We start from the raw sequence: 23,208 nt of genomic DNA on the forward strand, positions 1-23,208 counted from the left end.
TATTTACAGGACATTCCATCCAAAGACAGCAGATTAAACTTTCTTCTCAAGTGCACACAGAACATTCTCCAGGATAGATCACATCTTGAGTCAAAAATCAAGCCTCAGTAAATTTAAGAAAATTGAAATCATATCAAGCATCTTTTCTGACCTCAACGCTATGAGATTAGAAATCAATTACAGGGGAAAAAACGTAAAAAACACAAACACATGGAGACCAAACAATACGTTACTAAATAACCAAGAGATCACTGAAGAAACCAAAGAGGAAATCAAAACATACCTAGAGACAAATGACAATGAAAACACGATGATCCAAAACCTATGGGATGCAGCAAAGGCAGTTCTAAGAGGGAAGTTTATAGCTATACAAGCTTACCTCAAGAAACAAGAAAAATCTCAAATAAACAATCCAACCTTACACCTAAAGGAACTAGAGAAAGAAGAACAAACAAAACCCAATGTTAGTACAAGGAAAGAAATCATAAAGAGCAGAGCAGAAATAAATGAAATAGAAACAAAGAAAACAATAGCAAAGATCAATAAAACTAAAACGTGGTTCTTTGAGAAGATAAACAAAATTGATAAACCATTAGCCAGACTCATCAAGAAAAAGAGGGAGAGGACTCAAATCAACAAAATTAGAAATGAAAAAAGAGAAGTTACAACAGAGACCGCAGAAATACAAAGCATATTAAGAGACTACTACAAGCAACTCTATGCCAATAAAATGGACAACCTGGAAGATATGGACAAATTCTTATAAAGGTATAGCCTTCCAAGATTAAACCAGGAAGGAATAGAAAATATGAACAGACCAATCACAAGTAATGAAATTGAAACTGTGATTTAAAATCTTCCAACAAATAAAAGTCCAGGACCAGACGGCTTCACAGGGGAATTATATCAAACATTTAGAGAAGAGCTAACACCCATTTTTCTCAAACTCTTCCAAAAAGCTGCAGAGGGAGGAACGCTCCCGAATTCATTCTATAAAGGCCACCATCACCCTGATACAAAACCCAGGTAAAGATACTACAAAAAAAGAAAATTACAGACCAATATCACTGATGAATATAGATGCAAAAGTCCTAAACAAAATACTAGTAAACAGAATCCAAAAACACATTAAAAGGATCATACACCATGATCAAGTGGGATTTATCCCAGGGATGCAAGGACTCTTCAGTATATGCAAATCAATCAACGTGATACAGCATACTAACAAACTGAAGAATAAAAACCATATGATCATGTCAATACATGCAGAAAAAGCTTTTGACAAAATTCAACACCCATTTATAAGAAAAACTCTCCAGAAAATGGGCTCAGAGGGAACCTAACTCAACATAATAAAGGCCATGTATGACAAACCCACAGCAAACGTCATTCTCAATGGTGAAAAACTAAAAGCATTTCCTCTAAGATCAGGAACAAGACAAGGATGTCCACTCTCACCACTATTATTCAACATAGTTTTGGAAGTGCTAGCCACAGCAATCAGAGAAGAAAAAGAAATAAAAGGAATCCAAACCGGAAAAGAAGTAAAACTGTCACTGTTTGCAGATGACATGATACTATACATAGAGAATCCTAAAGATGCTACCAGAAATCTCCTAGAGCTAATCAATGAATTTGGTAAACTTGCAGGGTACAAAATTAATGCACAGAAATCTCTTGCATTCCTATACACTAATGATGAAAAGTCTGAAAGTGAAATTAAGAAAACACTCTCATTTTACCATTGCAACAAAAAGAATAAAATACCTAGGAATAAACCTTCCTAAGGAGACACAAGACCTGTATGCAGAGAACAATACAACACTCATGAAGGAAATGAAACATGATACAAACAGATAGAGAGCTATACCATGTTCTTGGGTTGGAAGAATCAACATAGTGAAAATGACGATACTACCCAAAGCAATCTACAGATTCAATGCAATCCCTATCAAATTACCAATGGCATTTTTTACAGAACTAGAACCAAAAATCTTAAAATTTTTAAGGAGACACAAAAGACCCTGAATAGCCAAACCAGTCTTGAAGGAAAAAAACAGAGCTGGAGGAATCAGGCTCCTTAACTTCAGACTATAGCACAAAGCTACAGTAATCAAGATAATATGGTACTGGCACAAAAACAGAAATATAGATCAATGGAACAGGATAGAAAGCCCAGAAATAAACCTACACACTTATGGTCAACTAATCTATGACAAAGGAGGCAAGGCTATACAATGGAGAAAAGACAGTCTCTTCAATAAGTGGTGCTGGGAAAACTGGACAGCTACATGTAAAAGAATGAAACACTCCCTAACACCATATACAAAAATAAACTCAAAATGGATTAGAGACCTAAATGTAAGACTGGACACTATAAAATTCTTAGGGGAAAACATAGTAAGAACACACTTTGACATAAATCACAGGTAGAACTTTTTTGATCCACCTCCTAGAGTAATGGAAACAGAACAAAAATAAACAAATGGGACCTAATGAAAGTTAAAAGGTTTTGTAAAGCAAAGGAACCTACAAACAAGACGAAAAGACAACCCTCAGAATGGGAGAAAATATTTGCAAATGAATCAACGGACAAAGGATTAATCTCCAAAATATATAAACAGCTCATGCAGCTTAATATTAAAAAAACAAACGACCCAATGAAAAAATGGGCAGAAGACCTAAACAGACATTTCTCCAAAGAAGACATACAGATGGCCAAGAGGCACATGAAAAGCTGCTCAACATCACTAGTTATTAGAGGAATGCAAATCAAAACTTCCATGAGGTATCACTTCACACCAGTCAGAATGGGCATCATCAGAAAATCTACAAACAACAAATGCTGGAGAGGGTGTGGAGAAAAGGGAACCCTCTTGCACTGTTGGTGGGAATGTAAATTGATACAGCCACTATGGAGAACAGTATGGAGGTTCCTTAAAAAACTAAAAATAGAATTATCATATGCCCCAGCAATCCCACTACTGGGCATATACCCAGAGAAAACCATAATTCAAAAAGACACATGCACCCTAATGTTCATTGCAGCAGTACTTACAATAGCCAGGTCATGGAATCAATCTAAATGCCCATTAACAGACAAATGGATAAAGATGTGGTACATATATACAATGAAATATTACTCAGCCATAAAAAAGGAACAAAATTGGGTCATTTGTAGAGACGTGGATAGATCCAGAGACTGTCATAGAGAGTGAAGTAAGTCAGAAAGAGAAAAACAAATATCGTACATTAACGCATATATGTGGAACCTAGAAAAATGATACAGATGAACCGGTTTGCAGGGCAGAAATAGAGACACAGATGTAGAGAATAAACGTATGGACACCAAGGGGGGAAAGTGGTGGGGTGGTGGTGGTAGGATGAATTGGGAGACTGGGATTGACAATGTATACACTAATATGTATAAAACAGATAACTAATTAAGAACCTGCTGTATAAAAAAATAAATAAAATAAAATTCAAAAAAAGAAAAAAAAACAAACAAAAGTTTATTTCTTGCTTACAATGCATGATCATTACTGCTTCAAATATTGGTCATTCCAGACTCAGGGTCACAGAACATCCTCTATCTCCAGTAAATCTATGGTCATCATACAGACAGAAGAAACATGATAAATCTAAAATGTTCATCTTGGAAGTGATACGTGTTACCTTCATCTGTACTCCATTAAAGAAAGGAAGTTTACATAGCCACTCCTATGTTCAGCAGGGCAGAGACATATAAACCTCACCCAAGTAGCAGTTCTTCAAGGAGGGGAAGTGAAATATTTGACAAAGAGTAATATAATTCATCACACCAGGGATCAGCAGGCTACAAGGCTCTCTTCCAATGTTTGGATTTTCACTTTTCATTTGTCAGCAATTAAACATTACAATACTGCCCTGGATTTGGAGTAAAGAATACAAGTTAAGGTTTTAGAGGAAAGAGAAAGAAAGAATGCTCACGTTGAAAAGGTCCCTATAGTTCACATAGTTACAACACCATATTTTATGAATAAGAAAACTGGCTCAGTGAAGCTAGTGGCCTTTCCTAAGGCAACCCTGCATCACATGAGAAAAAAGAGCAAATCACAAACCACTGGCCTCTGGACTTAGGATCATTCTTCCATTGCCTACATGAGATAACCCAAGTCTTATCTACAAATCAGACCCAAGACTTTGCACAGCATGGATATGGTTCCTGCTCTTGAACCTGATTTATGGTCCTCCTGGGGGAACCCCGGAGTCAACGAGTTACAATGGGCCTTTCTCAAACCAATTCTCCTTGCTCTGTTGAGAGAGGCTGTAATTATGCTCAGTTCTTCCCTTGTTTTATAGCTTGGTAATGACATAGTGAGAACATCTACAATAAAAATGTCTATGAGGCTTTGTTTCCGTTTGTATAAATTCATTGTTTAGAATCTAGCAGCCCCATGTCTTGGTGATTTATCAGAATTAGTCCATTTAGGAAGGAGTGCCTTGTTCAACTGAAGTCTGTGCTCTTTGTTTCATCCAAACACTGGTATTGTCATGTAGCTTAAACTAAGTTCCCATACCTATTTTAAAATTTAAAAAAATAAAAAACAAAAACCCTCTCTGGTCCTCAGTCAATTCTATCCTAAAGCCTCTTTATTCTAATCTTTTTCATGCTTCTTGATTGTATAATGAACACTTTTTCTTCATCATTTTCTTCCTCACTGACATTCCATCTAATTTGACTACATAATCTGATGGCTGCCTTCACGTAACAATTGGTCAAATCTTAGCGATGGCAGAAAATGTAATGAAACAGAGAGCTATTTTTAAAAAAATAAAATGTGGTTTATTTAGACTTTTATTTTAAAATTTTTAATATGAGCTCCTTAGTATATAATGGATTTTATGTCCTTCAAATTTTCTATGTAAAAACAAGGAGCATATACTCCAACATTCTCAAATCCTTAAGAAAAAGATATATGCATAGGAATGGTCAATTAGCAGTTGTTTGCTCTCTGAGTTTTGAGTCCTTTTTTTTTTTTACTATCTCTTGTTTTCTACTTTTGATACATTTAGGTTGCATTTTTTTCTTCTAATATATTCAGGGTATTGAAGTGCAAGGTTTAGTGCTAAAAACTGGGCAAACAGTAGACATGTCAAGGAGCTTGAGGATAGAGAGACTGGGCTATTCTAAGAAATGAAATAAACGTTCAATGCCTGCAGAGGGGTTAGAATCTGGATTTTTTAAAAGATGGCTCCTGACACTTTTAGGAGTTGGAGTCTAAAAGCTTATTTTGGAGCTCCCTACCCCTCAGCTGAATGTTGACTGCTCTCTTCTCATTTGCTGACTCTGGCACAGGGTGCACAGTTTACCTTTGAACAGCTCAAGGACTAGGACTTTAAATTCACCTTCTAACGATTTGTTGTTCTGCAATTTATACCCACATACACACATATATAACACAGGTATAGTATTTCCCTGAGGGTTTTCCAACATAAATAAACTAAATGATGTCAAGTCAGACAAGGGAAATTCTTCAAAGAAAGCCAACTTGGCGTATAGAGTCCAGACATGGGGAGCACATTTGAACAAACAGGCAGACTGTGTGCTAAAGAGCTGCTTCCCTACAATGCCAGAGTTTGGAAAAGTTGAAAAGTTTGGTTATTTGAATAGGATTATTTCCAAAAGACATCATCAATTAGTAGACAGATGACTGGCTAAGATGAGGAAGTCAAAATCATGTCCTAGAAGTCTAGAAACTCAACCTGTTCCACGACTTAATTTCCACAGCTCAGCTTGGTTTCATTTCTGTCTTGGCCATGATAACTGTACAATGACCCGTTCTCTCTGTTTAAACACAGCTGATATGATAGTAAATCTACTGCTAAACACCACAATTCTAAACCAGAATATCTTTTGTTTATTAATTATCCTCCTATATAAAAAACTAGCATATGTTCACTATGGAAATACAGGAAAATAAGAAAAGTATAAAGAAGAAGTTGAGTGTAATCCTCTTGCTCAGACATAAAACTTCTACAATATCTGGTATATTTTCTTCTAGCCTTTTTTTTTTAGGATGACTCTTTCTATATCTACACCCCCAAACCCATACACAGAACTCCCCCTCCCCAACACAGACATAGGGAGGAAGGCATCTTCCATCACTTACTAGAAAATGACTTAACCTTTTTACTCCTTAGTTTTCTTACCTGTAAAATGCAGGTAAAAATAATTCCTGCTTCACATGACTAGTGTAAAGATTAAATAAGTGAGTTATGGAATATGCTCAGAATCTTGTCTTGCACGTAATGATACTCAATAAATTCTGGCCACTATTATCTTACTGTATATTCAGTTTTGTTTCCTTTTTTAAAAAACTTTCTAAAGTACACTCAAACTCTGTCTCTCCACCTTCATAACCCTAGTCTAAGCTAGGGTCATCTCTCTCCTGAATTACTGCAATGACCATCTAATTGATGTCCCCGGTAGGACCTATGGTCTAGTCTCCATATAGTACATAGGGTCATTTGTTACAAATATAAATCAGACCATATAGCTGTCCTGCTTACAACCCTCTGATGATTTTCAATTACACATAGAACAAAATATAAATTTCTTACTATATGTATCATTTAGGGAGCGGATTCCAATTCATGTCCTGGAACCCTGGTTAGAGTATCCAGGTCAAACAGGAATTTGAAGGTGGGTATTCCAGAATGGGTGTAACAGCTGAAGATGCCCTCAAGGTCCCAGATGCTCTTTATCTTCCTGCTCCAAAATTGTTAGTCTAAAGCTTTCAGTTTCAAGGTTGCAGGGCACTACACAATCTCCAGGATCTTTTCCATGTTCCAGAGAGAAAGAGAAGAGAGGGGTGAAAGGGCACAAGTCGAAGTCCAAGGAGATAAGCTACAGAGTCTGTCCCCTTTGCAAGAGTCTTCCTAGAAGCCTCCTTCTACACACAGATTTCATGGTACATCTTTATCGGCATGGACAGTCTCACAATCTCCCTAACCCCTATTGCCGCTGCAAGAGACACCAGGAGAACCAGTATTTGAATTATTCACATAGGTGCTCCACACTGAACCGGTGGCCTGCAGAGAATTAACCCGTCTTGTGCAACAATACACAAACACCAAGAGATTGCTTTCAAGGGAAATAAGGCATATGAAAAATAAACAGAACACAAAGGCACTTTTTTCCTTTCTTTCCCCCATTCTCTCTTCATTAACACTATAACCTAAAAGTGGAGAGCAGGAAAGAGTTAAAATATAAGACCAGAAAAGGCTCAAGTGCAGCTCCAAAGATCTAGACACACCTTTGATACCTGCCAGATGTGCCTCTGAAGTGCAAAACAGGATCAGATCCCTAAGGGAATTTTGACACACAGGTCCTGACCTATGAATTAATCGGAGAAGCCACTGGGTGTGAACAGACAGTGCAGGACAGTTGGAGGGTGTGGTCTGGGTAGGTTGCTTGGCCAGGGGTGGTCTCCACGACAAAAGAGAGAAATAATTCACTTAGGGTCCAAGTGACAAGTGTAGGGTCCCTCAGGGCAGAGCATGGCAATGACCACCCCTAAGCAGGGATAAGAAGCTCATTGCAAATAATTCAATATGGAAACGTATGAAAAATCAACTTTAGTGTTTTCCCATATTTTCCTGCTTTCCATCCTTGAACCTTGCAACTCAAAGCATGTTTGGTGGCCCAGCAGCATTCTCCACGCCTGGGAGTTTGTTAGAAATGCTGATCTCAAGCAGCGCCAGACCTACAAAATCAGAATCTACACTTTGACAAGATCACCATGGGATTCTTACGCACATTAAAGTTTGAAATCATAAGCTCTGAAATCTAAGCAGCATAAAAGCAGAGCCTTTGTGGGCTTTGTTCAGTGTTACATTTCTGGTGCAGCAAACAGTGCCTGGTGTTACCTGGAGGGGCTCAATAAACATTTGTTTTATGAATGATTCAATGAGTGAATGCTTGCATGCTGAAGACGCATTTGAAAAGATGAGAGTTCCTTGTGTATTAGTCTCTGTACTTTGCACACACATGCACACACACACTTTTTTAAATCAAAGAATATTTTTTTAGTCCATATCTAATGCATACCTCAGATGCATTAGCACAACCTAAATACGTGACTGCAAGATAAACTCCCTTCCTGGACATTAGGAAAGGCTAAATCCAGGGAAGAGGTCAGGACAAGAGAGCAGGGTGAGCCTGGAGAAGTTACTCTCACAACCCAGAAGAACATGCAGGTTTGTGGTTCACCCCGGTATGTCCAAAAGCCCCACCCCTCCTTGGGGATGAATGCACAGGACTCAGCAGGGAATGACCAGGATCCGGTGTCTAGAGGGGACCTCGGGAGGCTGGCCCTCTACATGGATGCCACAGAGTTCAGAAAAGATGCCTGCTCCAGCTGTGGCCTAAATGTGACATTGCTAACTTTTTCTAAAAAACATTCATACCAGATAACAGTCATACCACCAAGTATGTGGGCACGTGAAGCTACCACCAAGCCCCTGCTAGCCTGTAGACTTTTTGGAGCCCCACATAAGCAGCCCAGATTGATGAATAACCCCGGCCAGGGGCACCTAGGATGACAGATGGAATTTTCCTCCAGCCTTGGGATATAAAGACTGTGAATCAGATTTCATTCCATTTAAAGGAAGCAAGAAGTGTGACATTCCCTTTTTAATCTTTTCTTTTTCATTTTTTATTTGAAAATTTTGAATGTACACAAAGAGTGAAAAGGAAAGGCATCATGATCCCTCATTACCCATCATCCAGTGGCAAAAATTATCAATATGTTGCCAAACTTGATTTATCTATACCCCACTTTCCTTCTGTGCTAGCTATTTTTATTTCACAGCTTTACTGAGGTATAGGAGTCATAGAATTCACCCATTACAAGAGTACAAGTTGATGATTTTTAGTAAATTAAACAGATGTTCAAAAATTACCATAATCCTGTTTGAAAACATTTTCATCACCCCAACAAGTCCCCATGGACCCCCTCCTCCCCACTCCTATTGCCTGTTTATAGTCAATTCCTGCTCCCAACCTGAGCTCCAAGCAACCACTGATGTGCTTTGTATCTCCGTAGACTTGCCTCTTCTGCATGTTTCATATATAGGGAATTATACAATATGTAATCTTTTGTTTCTGGATTCTTCCACTTAGCATAATATTTTTGAGGTTCATCTGTGTTGTAGCATATATAAGTACTTCAATTATTTTTATTACTGAAGAGTATTCCAGTATATAGATAGACCACATTTTGTTCATGTACTTACAAATTGATGGATATTTGAATGTAGGCTGGGGTTTTGTGTTATAAAAATGCTATGAACATTCATTTAAAAGTCCTTTTGTGTACATATTTTCATTTTTCCCGGGTAGATACATAGGTGTGGAATTACTGGGATATATGGTAGTTTTGTAAGAAACTGAAAACCTGTGTTCTGAAGCAGTTGCACCAGTTTACATCTCTACCACAATGTGTGAGAGTTCCAGTTTCTCCACATTCTCCCCAACACTTGCTTTTGTCTCCATTTTATTATAGCCTTTCCACTGCATAGGAAGTGGTATCTTTTGTGGTTTTAATGTGCATGTCCCTAATGACTGATGACGTGGAGCATCTTTTCATGTACTTATTAGCCCTTCACATATCTTCTCTAGTGAAAAGTCTATTCAAAATCCCTTATGAGATATATGACTTGAGAATTTTTTCTCAATCCAATCTGTGGTTGTCCTTTCATTTGATTAATGGTATTTTTCAAGCCACTCTGACCCTGGATGGTTATGATATCTGCTCACTCAGGATGTACAGAGACCTCACTTAGCTACTTTTAGTTCATTTGACCATAACAAATCACGGGGAGTCAATTTCAACTGAAGCTTTTCAAACTTTACAAAACATAAAGATCTGCATCTGGACAAAACCAATGCTGGCCCAGCTTCTAGTTAATGGGATGGCCCAGGAGAGGGGGAGCATAGAGCTTCTCATGAAGGCAGAACAGAGGTTCCAGCAAGGACACCTGCTGGGACTTAGACAGTAATTGTAGAGAATTAACATCTTCCAATCCAGGAACATGGAATGTCCCTCCATTTATTTAGGTCTTCTTTGATTTCTGTCATCAATTTCCAGCATATAAGTCTTATATTTCTTTTGTTAAATTTATTCCTAAGTATTTTATTCTTTTGGTGGAATTGTTTTCTAAATTTCATTTTCAAATAGCTCATTGCCAGTATATAAAATTACAATTGATTTTTGTAAATCAGTCTTGTATCCTGTGACCTTGATGAACTCACTTATTATTTCGTCGCTTTTTCTGGTGGTTTCCTTAGGAGATTTTTACATACAGTGTGACACTTTTTGCATGCACACTTCTGTGGAATAAGATTCATAGCAGCCTGATATTAAACTGAACAAATTAGAATGCACTCAAGATTATTCCTATTATAGTGCTGCATATGCCTGAAGAGCAGAGTGCGAGAGGTGCCTGAGCCGTGCTGGGGATCACACAGCATCTGCAGCCTGTCTTACCTCTTCTACAGCCATATGAGACAGCTGTTTTTGAGGGATTTGTCAAAATATGCCTATACCTATAAGAATGTGCTGGGGTGGGGAGGGGGAATTATTGGAAATTGCTGCCTTTGGAAGATTGCTTGTCCTGAGATATGTCCTTAAGGAAGATTTTAGGGAGAGAGAAGAAATCTTCAAGAGCAGGGGCTGCATGGGAAAACCAAACTGGAAGGCAATGTACTTTGATGCCTCCGTGTGAAAAGTAAAAGTGTAAGAAGAGGCATCTTCCTTACTTTACAGAGGGTATAGATAATGGTACAAAGTTGGCATTTTGAGTCCTGCACAGTGTAGAATTCAAAGAACTAGATAAAGGCAGTGAAAAAAGAGGTTTTACAATGGCTGAATTGTTGCTATAAAATTTGCAAAATCCTTATGCTGTAATAGAATTGAATCCCAACATATCATTGAGTTAATGTGTGTAAAGCACGTAGCTCAGAGTTGGTTAATAGTAACTGTTCAATAAATGGTAGCTGTTTATATTATTATTACTTTTGCAACTAAAATTAGAGACATTCTGCAATTCTGTACAACCAGTATTTATAATGCTAAAGGCAGCTCTCTTCTCAATTTGATGTGCATTTCAGGGACAATATCATGGGACTCCGGAAGTAAATTAAGGCTGCTCAGGATAGAGGCAGACTTCAGAGAAGGTAGTAAGGAAGATGACAAAAACCAAAACTTTGCACTAACCGTGCATGACAATCAAGACCACAAAGTGCTTTTCCCATGTCCATTACGGCATTATTCACAGTAGCCAAGATAGGGAAACAACTTAAGTGTCCATCAACAGATAAATGGATAAAGAAGATATGATTTCTCTCTCTCCAAATATATAAATATAAATATAAATACAGTAAGTCCCCTACATAAGAACAAGTTCCATTCCAAGAGCACGTCCATAAATCCAATTTGTTTGTAAGCCCAGCAAAGTTAGTCTAGTTACCCAACTAACACAATCGGCTCTATAGTACTGTACTGTAATAGATTTATAATACTTTTCACAAGAATAATACATAAAAAGCAAACAAACACAAAAAATAAAGAAAACATTTTTAATCTTATAGTACAGTACCTTGAAAAGTACAGTAGTACAGTACAACAGCTGGCATACAGGGGCAGGTACCGAGTGAACAGGCAAGAAGAGTTACTGACTGGAGGAGGGAGAGGAGGTGGGAGATGGTAGAGCTGAAGGATCCTCAGCAATAGGAGACGGAGGGCAAGCTGCAATCTCACTCACGTCTGACGCGGATGGCACAGGTTCTGGTTCCTTGCTGGATTCAATTCTATCTACCCTCTTGAAAATACGATCCAGTGATGTCTGGGTAGTAGCTCTTTTTTTTCTTGTCATAGATGACATGGTAGCACTGGATTGCATTCTGAACAGGTGCTGCAAGCTTCGTGTACCGTTCTACGTTCAGGTCCTGTGCCTCAAAAACTAACAGTGCCTCCTCAAATAAAGAAAATCCCCTTGCCATTTCCTGCACTGAGAATCTCTTCAGTTTTTCAGTTACTTCTTTTTCCTCTTGTCTCTCTTCGTCCTTTCTCTGGACCTCCAATTCCATCAGGTCATTAGTAAGCTCCTTGTGTTGCACAGCAAGGAGTTCAATGAAGTCGTCCTCTTGCAGCTTTAGTTCCAGCTTCTCACTGAGGGTCACTAAGTTGCTGAAGACCACTTTGAACTCCTCATTCACCTTCTCAAATCCACGAAAATCGTGAACAAACTGCGGGCAAAGGTTCTTCCAAACCCCATTCAGGGTTACGGCCTTGCTCCACTCTCTCAATTATTTTCACTTTTGTTTCCATTGTTATTGCTTGGCGCTTCTTAGCAGTACCAGCTACATCAGCCTGCTTTTATGCTTGCTTCCGGACATCCTGGGCTTGAAATGAAGATACTGTACTACTGTACTCTATACAGTACTGTAAAGTACACAAAAGCACAACCACTTGTAGAGGATGCACACACGTGACAATATACGCCGGATGTGTTAATTAACTTAAGTGACTGGACATGTGAAACGCACGTTCACATCTTTGAAAGTTCACAACTTGAAGGTTCATATGTAGGGGACTTACTGTATAAATATAAAAAATACTATTCATCCATGAGAAAGAAGGAAATACTGCCATTTGCAACAACATGAATGGACCTTGAAGGCATTATTCTAAATGAAATAAGTCGGAGAAATACTGTACAATATCACTTATATATGGAACCTAAAAAAGCCAAACTCATAGAAACAGAGCGTAGAGAGAGCCCCTGTGATTACCAGAGGCTGGGGACTGGGGGAAATTGGGGAGATGTTGGTCAAAGGGTATAAACTTCCAGTTATAGGACAGATAAGTTCTGGGAATCACCATGTATAGCATGGTGATTATAGTAATAATACTGTATTTACATACTTAAAAGGTGCTAAGAGTGTAGATCTTAAATGCTCTCACCACAAAAACGAAATGGTAACTATGTGATGTGATGAAGGTGTTAGCTAACTCTATGCTGGTAATCATTTTGCAATAGATAAGTGTATCAAATCAACATGTTGTATGCCTTGAACTTACACAGTGTTATATATCAGTTATACGTCAATAAAGCTGGGGGAAAAAAAAGACTACAAAGTGCTTGTGAAGAGACTAACGAATAAACCTGAAATGCGTGCATCTGTAGGTGTGTGTTTATATCCAGTAAATCTATTTCAAGCTTAGCTGTAATCATATTTAATTACATCTTTAATTTCTAAATTGCCAGATTAAGAAACAAACTCCCTTCTCATTGTATCTGAAAACCTAACACTGCAAGTGATTGTCAAAAAGGAGGCTATTGTGTAGCCAGCAAGTGCCGCCTGAGGGACAGTTTCAGAACAGATCCCTCCCCTCTCCTCCCCTGCTCTCCCTCCCTTTTCCTCCTTTCCTCACCTCTGCTCTAATTAAGGGCTGAGTCATCTTACCTGGAGGTTACAGTATCACTGATTTGGGGGGTGGAGCTCTTTGGGCTACATTTAGTTCATTTGGCTACAAAATGCAACCCAGAAACCGAGTTCTACTTGGTTGGAAGGTTTTTAGACCCTATACAACCCAGGAATCTACATCTGTAGAAACCACCTCTGTCTTTCCCAACTTCTGTGCTCCAAGTAACCAAAAGTCTGATAGGATGACCCACGGCAGGACACCCAGAAGTGGCCTGAACGTGGTCAGGAAGCAAGAATGCTCAGGTGGCCAGCACCTTCAGGAAAAAGCGGCACTGTTGGGGCACCCTGGCAATATCTCTCTGCCAGGCTCAGTTTCTCTGCTCTTGAGCAGACAGACAATCCTGTAGCCAGCAGAGAGAGACTCAGGTTGCTGAAAAAAGCAGGAAGCAGGCACACTGATTTCATCTTTGTGTGATGCCTGGCAAGAAGTGACTGCAACCTCAGGAAACTCTGCACTGAATGAATGAACATTCTAGAACCAACTCTGCCACATGGGAAGTGAAGCCATTTCACTTCTCTGAGCCTCCTTTTCTGCTTCTATATATTAGAAATGTAATAATTCCTACCTGCCAGGTGGCATCAAGGATAGAAAAAGAACACACTCTGGAATGTTCTCTGTGAGGTCCAAAGCACCACACAAAAAGCAACCAAACAATGACAAGCTCCGTGGTGCTATGTCTAAACTTGGCCCAGATATTAATATTTAAGTGGCTAAAAGCAGGGCCAATTTTCTCACTGATATTGTTCTAACAAAGGTAATTTAAATTATAAGAATACAATATAATTTTCACAGAATTTTATAATGTTATTTTCATTTGAACGAAATGAGTATGGCCAGAAACTTCTTTTTTCTCCTTAGTGGGCCCCTGTACAAAAATACATTGTTTATCACGGCTCTAATTGGCTCCCTTGTTTCAGGCTGACACTCTCACAGACCCATCCTTCACACCACTGCCAGACTGCTCTGGCTCAAAGACATATCTGAGGTTGACTCCTCTTTTCCCCTAAGGACCCATACCCAATCAGTCAAGTCTTATGGATTCTGCCTTCTTAATATCTCTCAAATCCAACCATTTCTCTCCATTGCAACTGACATGTCTCTATTTTAAGTCACTACCATTTTTCACCAGAAATTAACAAATTAGCTGTCCACACGGTCACTCATAGGGGACCCTGTGTTGCTCTTTTATCTCGATTCCTTTCTCCACACTGCAGCTAGAATGATCTTCCCGCACTGCGCATTTCATCATGTAACTCCCTGCTGGAAACTGTAATTGTCGAGATGATCAAGTCCCCAACTGCTGGACCTGGCGTCCTTGCTCCTTCAGGTCCAACCTTCAGGTTCAAGCCCTTGCTCAGCTCCTTTGCCTCACTGTGCACCACTTCTAATGCACTTTTCACTCCAGCCATTCCTAACTATGTAAGGTTCCCCCATGCCATGTTCTCATTTTTGCACACACTGTCCTCTTTACTAGGAAGACTCTTTCTAACAGTTTCCACACTCACTGCCTTCACATGCCTAATTCCTTACATCATCACTGCCATCACCCCTTTCGGGAATCCTGCTTAGGATGCCTAAGCCTGGGCTAGATGCTCTTGTCCTGTGTCTTCATAGCACTTTACTCTTGTACTAATCTATCTGCACTTGCACTCACCTATTTGCTGCTATGGCTCATCAATTAAACTATCAACTCCCTGAGGACATGAATGGATCCTTGTTCCTGCTATAACCCAATAGTGGATGTTGTGCTCTCACACAGATTTCTTCCCATCTCCCAGCTCCTGGGGATATAGATTATTGATGGCTCAAAGCCATGTCCCTTGCTGGGCACTGCCCTAGGCTGCAGAAAACTGGCTTGTTTTACATAGTTACAGACCCTCTTAGAGACACTAGGCCACCAATGACTGGCTGACATGGCACACAATGGCCCGGCCTCCTTGCCACTTTAGGAAATCTCTAAAGGGTTATCTCAGCTCCAGAGCTCCTAGTAGGTTAGGAAGAGGCCTCATTTGCAACCTCACTGAATATCCATTTTTCTCCATGACCCATCCTGCCATCCTCACATTCTTTCACATGCATCACCCAAGAATACTCCCCAATAAATCTTCACGCACAATTCACAATTCTCAGTCTTAGGGTCTGTTTCCACGGAACCCAGTCAAGAACATTCCCCACCACCCAGTATAGTACCTGGCACATATTAGGTGCTCAGAATGCACTTGACATTCAACAAATGAATGAATAAATGCCTTTTAAGGCACACACTCAGAGCAGGAAAGTTGTATTACTCATGTTTCCTTTTCTAGAGTCCAGCACAGTGCCTGACTACTTACTTGCTTGAATGGTCCTTCAAATGTTCCCTTTATATGACTAGGAGGGAAGTCTTCTGGAGGCACACGGCTCCTTTCTTTATGCATCAAGTCCAAAGTGATACAAACTAAAAAGGAGTATAAAAGGCGTGTAATACTATTCTGCATAATAATGAAATTTGCTGCCTTCAAAGGAAGAAAAAGTTATACTGCAAATTACAAAGCAGTTGAAAAATATTTTTTTTTATTAGGGTTTAAAGGGACTGTGTTCCCTTTGAGAATTAAAATAACTGTAGGGTAAGCTATGTGCTGTCTAACAGATCTGATAGTTTTTTTGAAGTGTATCTTTAGGAAAACCCCAAAGGGGATACGCCTTGGAGGATAAATGCTGACCTGAATGATGCCGTAAAACTGGGAGCACCAAGACCCTTCCCTTGTACCATTCTGCCACTTGTTGGGTTGTCAGAAGAAATCATTGATTGGCCAAATAAAAACCCGAGGATGCTATTTTGGACTTAATAACTTGGACTTGGGGAAACGTCTTAATGAGGGGAATCACAATGGGTCCTGGAAGGACCCAATGGGTAGGAGTTGGGGTTTTCCAGAACATGAATGGAATTTCAATGGGGACGTCTAGAAGATAAGGCTCTCTTGGATAGAGGGGCAAAACCAGGGATAGGGAAGTCAGATTAGAAATTGTGGGTGTGTTCAAAGAGGACCCATCTAGTGAAGGGTTGACTTCTTAGTTAACGCACACACACACACATACACACATGCATACTTTTGAACCTTGAAGAAGTTATATTTAGTACTTGGCTTTCAATTTTTTCTTTTCTTTTTTTTTAAGTAGATTTTATTTTTTAGTGCAGTTTTAGGCTGCACACATTCCTAGCCAAAATTTCACACTATAAAGCACAGTAATTCCTTAGGCTTCAGCAAAATTGAGCAGAAAGTACAGAGGATTCTCATGTACCCCCCGCCCCTGTACACGCATAGCCTCCCACATTATCAACATTCCCTATCAGAGTGGTACGTTTGTTATTATTGATGAACCTGTGTTGACACATCATTATCACCGAAGTCCATCGTTTACATTAGGGTTTGCTCTTGGTGTTGTATATTCTATGAGTTTGGAAAAATGTATAATGATGTGTATCCATCATTATAGCATCATACAGAGTAGTTTCTCTACCCTAAAAATCCTCTATGCAATTCCCTCATAAAATTACCCCATCCTTCAGTAAAGAAAGTTATGTATATGTATACGTGCACACACACATATTGATATTCTGAAGTGGTGGCTCTGGGGAGGCTGAGGGTTGGGCAGTAAAGGAGAAATAGAGCAACAGTTATTGAGGAATGGCTTTCTGGAATATCACCTATGAAGGTGTAGTACAGTGAGTAGGGGCTCATCACTAAGTAAGAAGTCTCAGCTAAGAGGCCCGGTAATAAGAAACAGCTTTCAAATAGACAACCCAAGAGAGTTTCCTGACCTGAGTCCACAACAAGCCCAGGAGAGTAAACCTCTTGGGTCACATTCTCTCTCTCTCAGGAAGATGCACATTGCATATTAGCATGTCAAAATCTTCAGGAAATTCTATCACTAAAGAAAACTACTTCTTTTAAGACGACATTCTCCAAAAATTACTGATATGTACTAATATCTGTGGCACCGTGTGTGAGGACTGCTACACAACCAAGTGAAGGGATTTATTTAAGAACAGGTTTTCACAACCAAAGAGGATATTCTTGGAGGTTTATGTGGTCACTGGACACAAGATAGTTTGGAGGTAAGAATGCCTGGAGATGAGAGCTCTGTTTGGGATGGCTAAATGTTTCAATCCCAGCTCTCATCAGGTGTAGAATGAAGACGGTGGCTAAGGGATGAGAAAAGGAGTCAACAGAGTAGTTGTTGAGGACAAATTGACCAGACTTGGTCACTAATTTCTCTAAGGATAAGGAAGCACAAAGAAGGAGGACTCACGTCATCATAAAACTGTAGAGTAGGAAGGGATCTTTAAGATCTTCTAGTTGGGCAGTTTTCAAACTTATATTTAGCCTTAGGACCTTCAAATATCAAAGTTTCAAGGAGAAACCTAGGGACTTCCCTGGCAGTCCAGTGGTTGAGACTTCGCCTTCCAATGCAGGGGGTGTGGGTTCGATCCCTGGTCAGGGAGCTAAGATCCCACATGCTTCGTGGCCAAAAAGCCAAAAACATAAAACAGAAGCAGTATTGTAACAAATTCAACAAAGACTTAAAAAAATAGTCCACATCAAAAAAATCTTAAAAAAAAAAAAGAGAAACTTAAAGTGCAGGACAGAAGAAAGGAGAGGGCCGTGTAAGTGTTTTATCCAACAGTGGAGAAAGGAAGAGTGTAGGGGAGGAACTCCTGGGCTTCACATTCTGAAATCTTGGCTGGGAATTTTTAGGGCATTCTAGATCTGAGAAGAAGTGCCCCAAGATATAGACGTCACAATTCAAGTATCATTTTCTGCCACTCTCAAAGTAGTCCAGGACAAATAAATTTCAAAGGGGGGAATATTTCACATGAATGGTTTTACAGGCCTTGAATTGTAGGAAGACCCATAGTTTTGTGGTTAAAAGCTCCATCCTCGAGTTGACTATGTGAGACCAATTCCTGGCTCTATCACACCCCTCCATCTGTTAACATCCAAGAAATTTCTTAACTTCTCTGTGCATACTTCAGTTTTCCCAACTGTAAAATTGGGATCATAATAGAGTAGCAACCATTTCCCAGGGTTATTGTGAAGATGAAATGAGCTATTCCGTTGAAAATGCTTAGCACAAAGCCTGACACAAGGCAAGCAGTAACTTTAGCTCATTATATAATAAATGTTATCTCACCACTTAGGATGCTTGCTATTTGCCAAGCACTGTTGTAGGTACTGGAGAGATGAACAACAAGATACTATTTAAGCCTTGCATTCACTAAACACTTATTCGAAGAATCTTACTTATGCTATCTCTTATGGTGATTTAAAATATGTCCATAAATTCTTAGATGCTCCCTTCAAAATGCAGAGCCTAATTCCCCTCCCCTTGAGCACTGGCTAGACTAAGTGGCTCTAGACTAAGTGGCTCACTTCTAACAAGTAGAATAGGCAGAAGTGATGACGTATGATTTCCGAGATGAGGTCACAGAAGACATGTGGTTTCCTCCTTGGATCACTCTCTCTGGGGGAAGCCACCGTCACTTTGTGAGGACAATCCAGTAGTCCCATGAAGAGGTGCTTGCTGCAAGGTACTGAGGTCTCCTACCAACAGCCAGCAATAACTTGCCAGGTGTGTGAGGAGCCACCACAGCAGTGGATCCTCCAGCCCCAGTCAAGCCTTCAGATGATTGCAGCCCTGGCCAGCATCTTGACTGCAACCTCATGAGAGACCTCGAACTAGAATCACCTGGCTAAGCTGCTCTCAGATTCTCTGAACCACAGAAATTGGGTGAGATAATAAATGTTTATTATTTTAAGCCACGAACTTCGGGGTGAATATTAGAAAGATAGATAACTTATCCTCAAAAAGCCCTGAAAGGAATATATTGTTATCCATTTCATAGATAAGGAAACCAAGGTGGAGATGTTACTTTGCTCAGTTCACCCAGCTGGTTGTGGTGAGAGGCAGATTTCAACTGAGATCTATAGGTTTCTAGGGTCCAGGGTATTTCTACTCCATCACTGTGTCTCCAAAGACAGTCAATGAAACATACAGCACACATAAGGGAGCCCTATAAGGAAACAGGGCCTTGGGGAGGCTTTGCGGTTGGGTTTGCTTTTTTGCCTGAGACCAGCCCAGGGGACGAGAACAAGGACCCCCAAGGGTCCATAAAAGGGTTGTATGAGGAAGGCAGAGATTGCCTTAACAAATACAGTCTGCATCAATTAAGACACCTTAACAGATACTACCCCATTAGCATTTAAACCTGTGGGGCAAAAGTTTGCAGATAGTTTCCCCCGCTCCCGTAAAATTCACATTTTCAGCTTTGGGGATTCTTGAATGAAACCAGACCTTACAGAAATACCTTTCAAAGACCAAATTCTTCTCTAACAGTTACCATGGGCTGGAAAAAGCAAGTAGAAGGCAAAGCCTGAGTCTGCACTATGCTAATGCTGGCCTTATCTCACAAGGCACATCTTGGGTCCTGCGTTCTTTCTCTCCCAGGTGCAATCTAAATCATCGCCCTATGTCCCATTTTTCTTTAACTTCTTTGAGTTTGGCAGACATTAAGGTTGAGCCCTAGATCATGCCTGCAGGTTCATGAGGACAGTAATCAGCGCCTGCAGTGCCTTTTATTGGTCTCTGACTGCATGAATTCCCCCGACTCTTACTTTCTGACAACGGATAGACTTTTCTCATCTCTAACCACGAAGGCTCAACCCCATTCTTTCCTCCTGCAACAACACAATATGCTATATTTTCTGCCTCTGGGAAAATAAGAAAAGCATACAAAGAAAAGGCTGTAGAAGTTTTATCCATGTTACTTGCCCACTGTTCAAGAAGAGGCACGTGGAGTGGTTCCTTTGGGTCCACACCTGATATCAGCGTATCCAGCTCCAAGTTTTGACCTTGGTCCGCACTCTGCAAAACTGAATATGGTGGAAACACAATATGTGAAAAATTAGAAAGGTGAGATTGTATAGTGGTTAAGCACATGGCCTGCAAAGCCAGAATGCTGGGGTGTTTTTAAAGCACTTAGACGGATTTCTGGCAAATCATAACCACTCCATTAGTGTTTGATTCATATAGGTAGGTTAAATCTATTGAACAAACTCCCATTTCTTTAGAAAACTGCCTCTATTCTAAGATGGAATAGTTCTCTCATTTAATCCCCACAAAACCAAACAGTATATTAAGATATTAGAGTTCAGCACTGTCTATCCATCGCCCCATTCACAATTAGGAATTTGATTGTTATTTTAAAGGAAGAATACTTTAAATATACGGACATTTGCTTAAAGACTTTCCTAATAGTGTTTTCTTTATGTTTTCCAATTTTGGTGTGCTAGGAAATTATTCTGCAGTACTGTATATATAAAAAATTACATGTCCTGGGCTTCCCTGGTGGCGCAGCGGTTGAGAGTCTGCCTGCCGATGCAGGGGACAGGGGTTCGTGCCCCTGTCCGGGAAGATCCCACATGCCGCGGAGCGGCTGGGCCCGTGAGCCATGGCTGCTGAGCCTGCGCGTCCGGAGCCTGTGCTCCGCAACGGGAGAGGCCACGACAGTGAGAGGCTCGTGTACCGCAAAAAAAAAAAAAATTACATGTCCTGTATTTCAAAGGCAATGTAAACCATTTTCAAGGGCAAAGTTGCCCATTTTTTATTTTTACTCTCCATTTTTATTGGAGAATCTAACCCCACCTAAGCTCTGACAGCGCTTTGCCAAGTTTAGCTGAACGTTACATGTGGCTCTCTGGTAAATTAACTTCCCGTGCCCCACGCCTGAAATGCTGTATTCACCTGTGGCACATACAGCCACAGGGCTCCCAGGGTCATACTTTTCCAGAACTGGCTGAAGACAGAACTGTGGAGTCAGCAACAGGTCTTTGGTAATAATCATTTCCACAAATGTACTGAACACTGTTCAAAGCCTTGCCTACATTTTCTCATTTTCTTCCCAGCATAGCTCAGGCCAGACTCAGGAGCCAGCCCCGATGACCCCTCCCATCTTTCTCACACCCACACAAAATGAAGATTCATTGTGATGACTCTGGAGTATAAGAACACTGCTTATACAACTCCACTATTCCAGGAGGCAAATAGGACCTAGATTCCTTAAAATTATATCCTTAGTACTCAGTGAATTGGTTAAACCTGCTCTATTTCTAGCACCTTCCCCCCGTCACTTTGCCACCAGCAAAATGCCCCCATTGCTTATTCTAGCACCCCTCTGTACTCAGAAACACACACATGCAGATACACAACGGCCGGCACCCAATCGGGATTGGGTCCCACTTCTCCCTCCTTTTTAAGAACAATGGCTAAATTGACCTCTTTGCAAAGTCTGGGTCCTAATGTCTTCTTTGGTAGTGGTTCTCAAACTTTAGCATGAAATAAAGTCACTTGGCAGACTTGTGACACCACAGATTGCTGGATCCTAAACCTCTAAGTTTCTGATTCAGTAGGTCTGGGTTTAAGCCCAAGAATTTTAATTAACCAGCTCCCAGGTGATGCTCATGTGCTGGGTTCAGCACCCAGCCCTTGAGAACAACTGCTCTAGTTTATAAAAGATGGTAGAAGGTTCCAGTCTGCTGTGGGTTGAATTGTGTCCCCCAGATAGATATGTTGGATTCCTAACCCCAGATACTTGTGAATGTGACCTTATTTGGAAATGGGGTTTTTGTAGATGTAATCGAATTAAGGTGAAATCATACTGGATCAGGGTTGGCCCTAAATCCAATGACTGGTGTCCTCATACGAGAGATTTAGAGACAGAGACATACTCATGAGGAAGACCACCATGTGATGATGTTGGCAGAGATGGCAACGATGTAGCTGCAAGCCAAGGAACCCCAAGGATCGCTAGCAACTTAGACTAGAAGCTAGGAAGAGGCAAAAGAGGATGCTTCCCTACAGCCTTCAGAGGAAGTATGGCCCCACCAACACCTGGATTTCAGAATTCTAGCCTCTAGGACCGTGAAAGAGTAGATTTCCATTGTTTTCAGCCACCCATCTTACAGAACTTCGTGACAGCAGCCACAGGAGGCTAATACACAGTCATTGTAGAGACTGAGGAGTTAACCCAATTCTTCATCCCTCCCTGCATTCGCATCCTTGCCATGGCTTCTTCATGGCCAGAGTATATTTCCTCACACCCCAACTTTGAGGTTGGCCATGTGACTTGCTTTGACAAATGACATGGGGGAAGAAGCGACAGTGCCCCAGTTCAGAGCCAGGCCTTAAAAGGCCTTGCACACTTCCTTTTGTCCTCTTGCTCCTCTGCCATTGCTAGGAGAATGGCTTCCTCCTTCAGCCTGGGGCAGAGTTCCCCCAACCTACCCACAAACCAGCAGTGAGGAACAAAGCTGCCCCAGCCTCTTTGACTTAAAGCTAAGCCATCAAACCAAGCTGAGCTGTGTCTAGAGCAACAGAAATCTTCCCCCAACCCACCCCTGTCCTCGCCAAAAGAGCCTTGGTCTGGACCAGTTGTGGACACTGTTTGGCCACAGTGTGATCTGGGCAAGCCCTTCAACTTTTCTGCCTTAACTGTGAAATGAGGGGGCTTAGATTAACTTGTCTCTAGGTCATTTTTGAATTGATGAAAATATCTACTTCGAAGAGTATGAAACATTAAAACAAACAAAAGTGAAATACGAACTTGCAGTTTCATGGGGGAAAATGGAGACCT

General features: G+C 40.5%; 1 protein-coding gene across 4 annotated transcripts in view; it reads right to left on the reverse strand.

The window, feature by feature from the left end:
* The window catches only part of COLEC10 (collectin subfamily member 10), a 451,965-nt gene that overhangs the window by 427,011 nt on the left and 1,746 nt on the right, over positions 1–23,208 (reverse strand). For 2 of the 4 annotated variants that reach the window (XM_079901501.1, XM_079901496.1), the window contains exon 2: positions 20,353–20,449. The gene's annotated coding sequence lies outside the window, so the exon portion shown is untranslated. Of the gene's footprint in view, positions 1–15,868; positions 15,912–20,352; positions 20,450–23,208 lie in introns of those variants that run through there. The other 2 variants (XM_079901499.1, XM_079901500.1) reach the window with 2 other exon arrangements.

The sequence above is a fragment of the Stenella coeruleoalba genome, assembly GCF_951394435.1.
Source record: "Stenella coeruleoalba genome assembly, chromosome: 17".
NCBI classification, from domain to species: domain Eukaryota; kingdom Metazoa; phylum Chordata; class Mammalia; order Artiodactyla; family Delphinidae; genus Stenella; species Stenella coeruleoalba.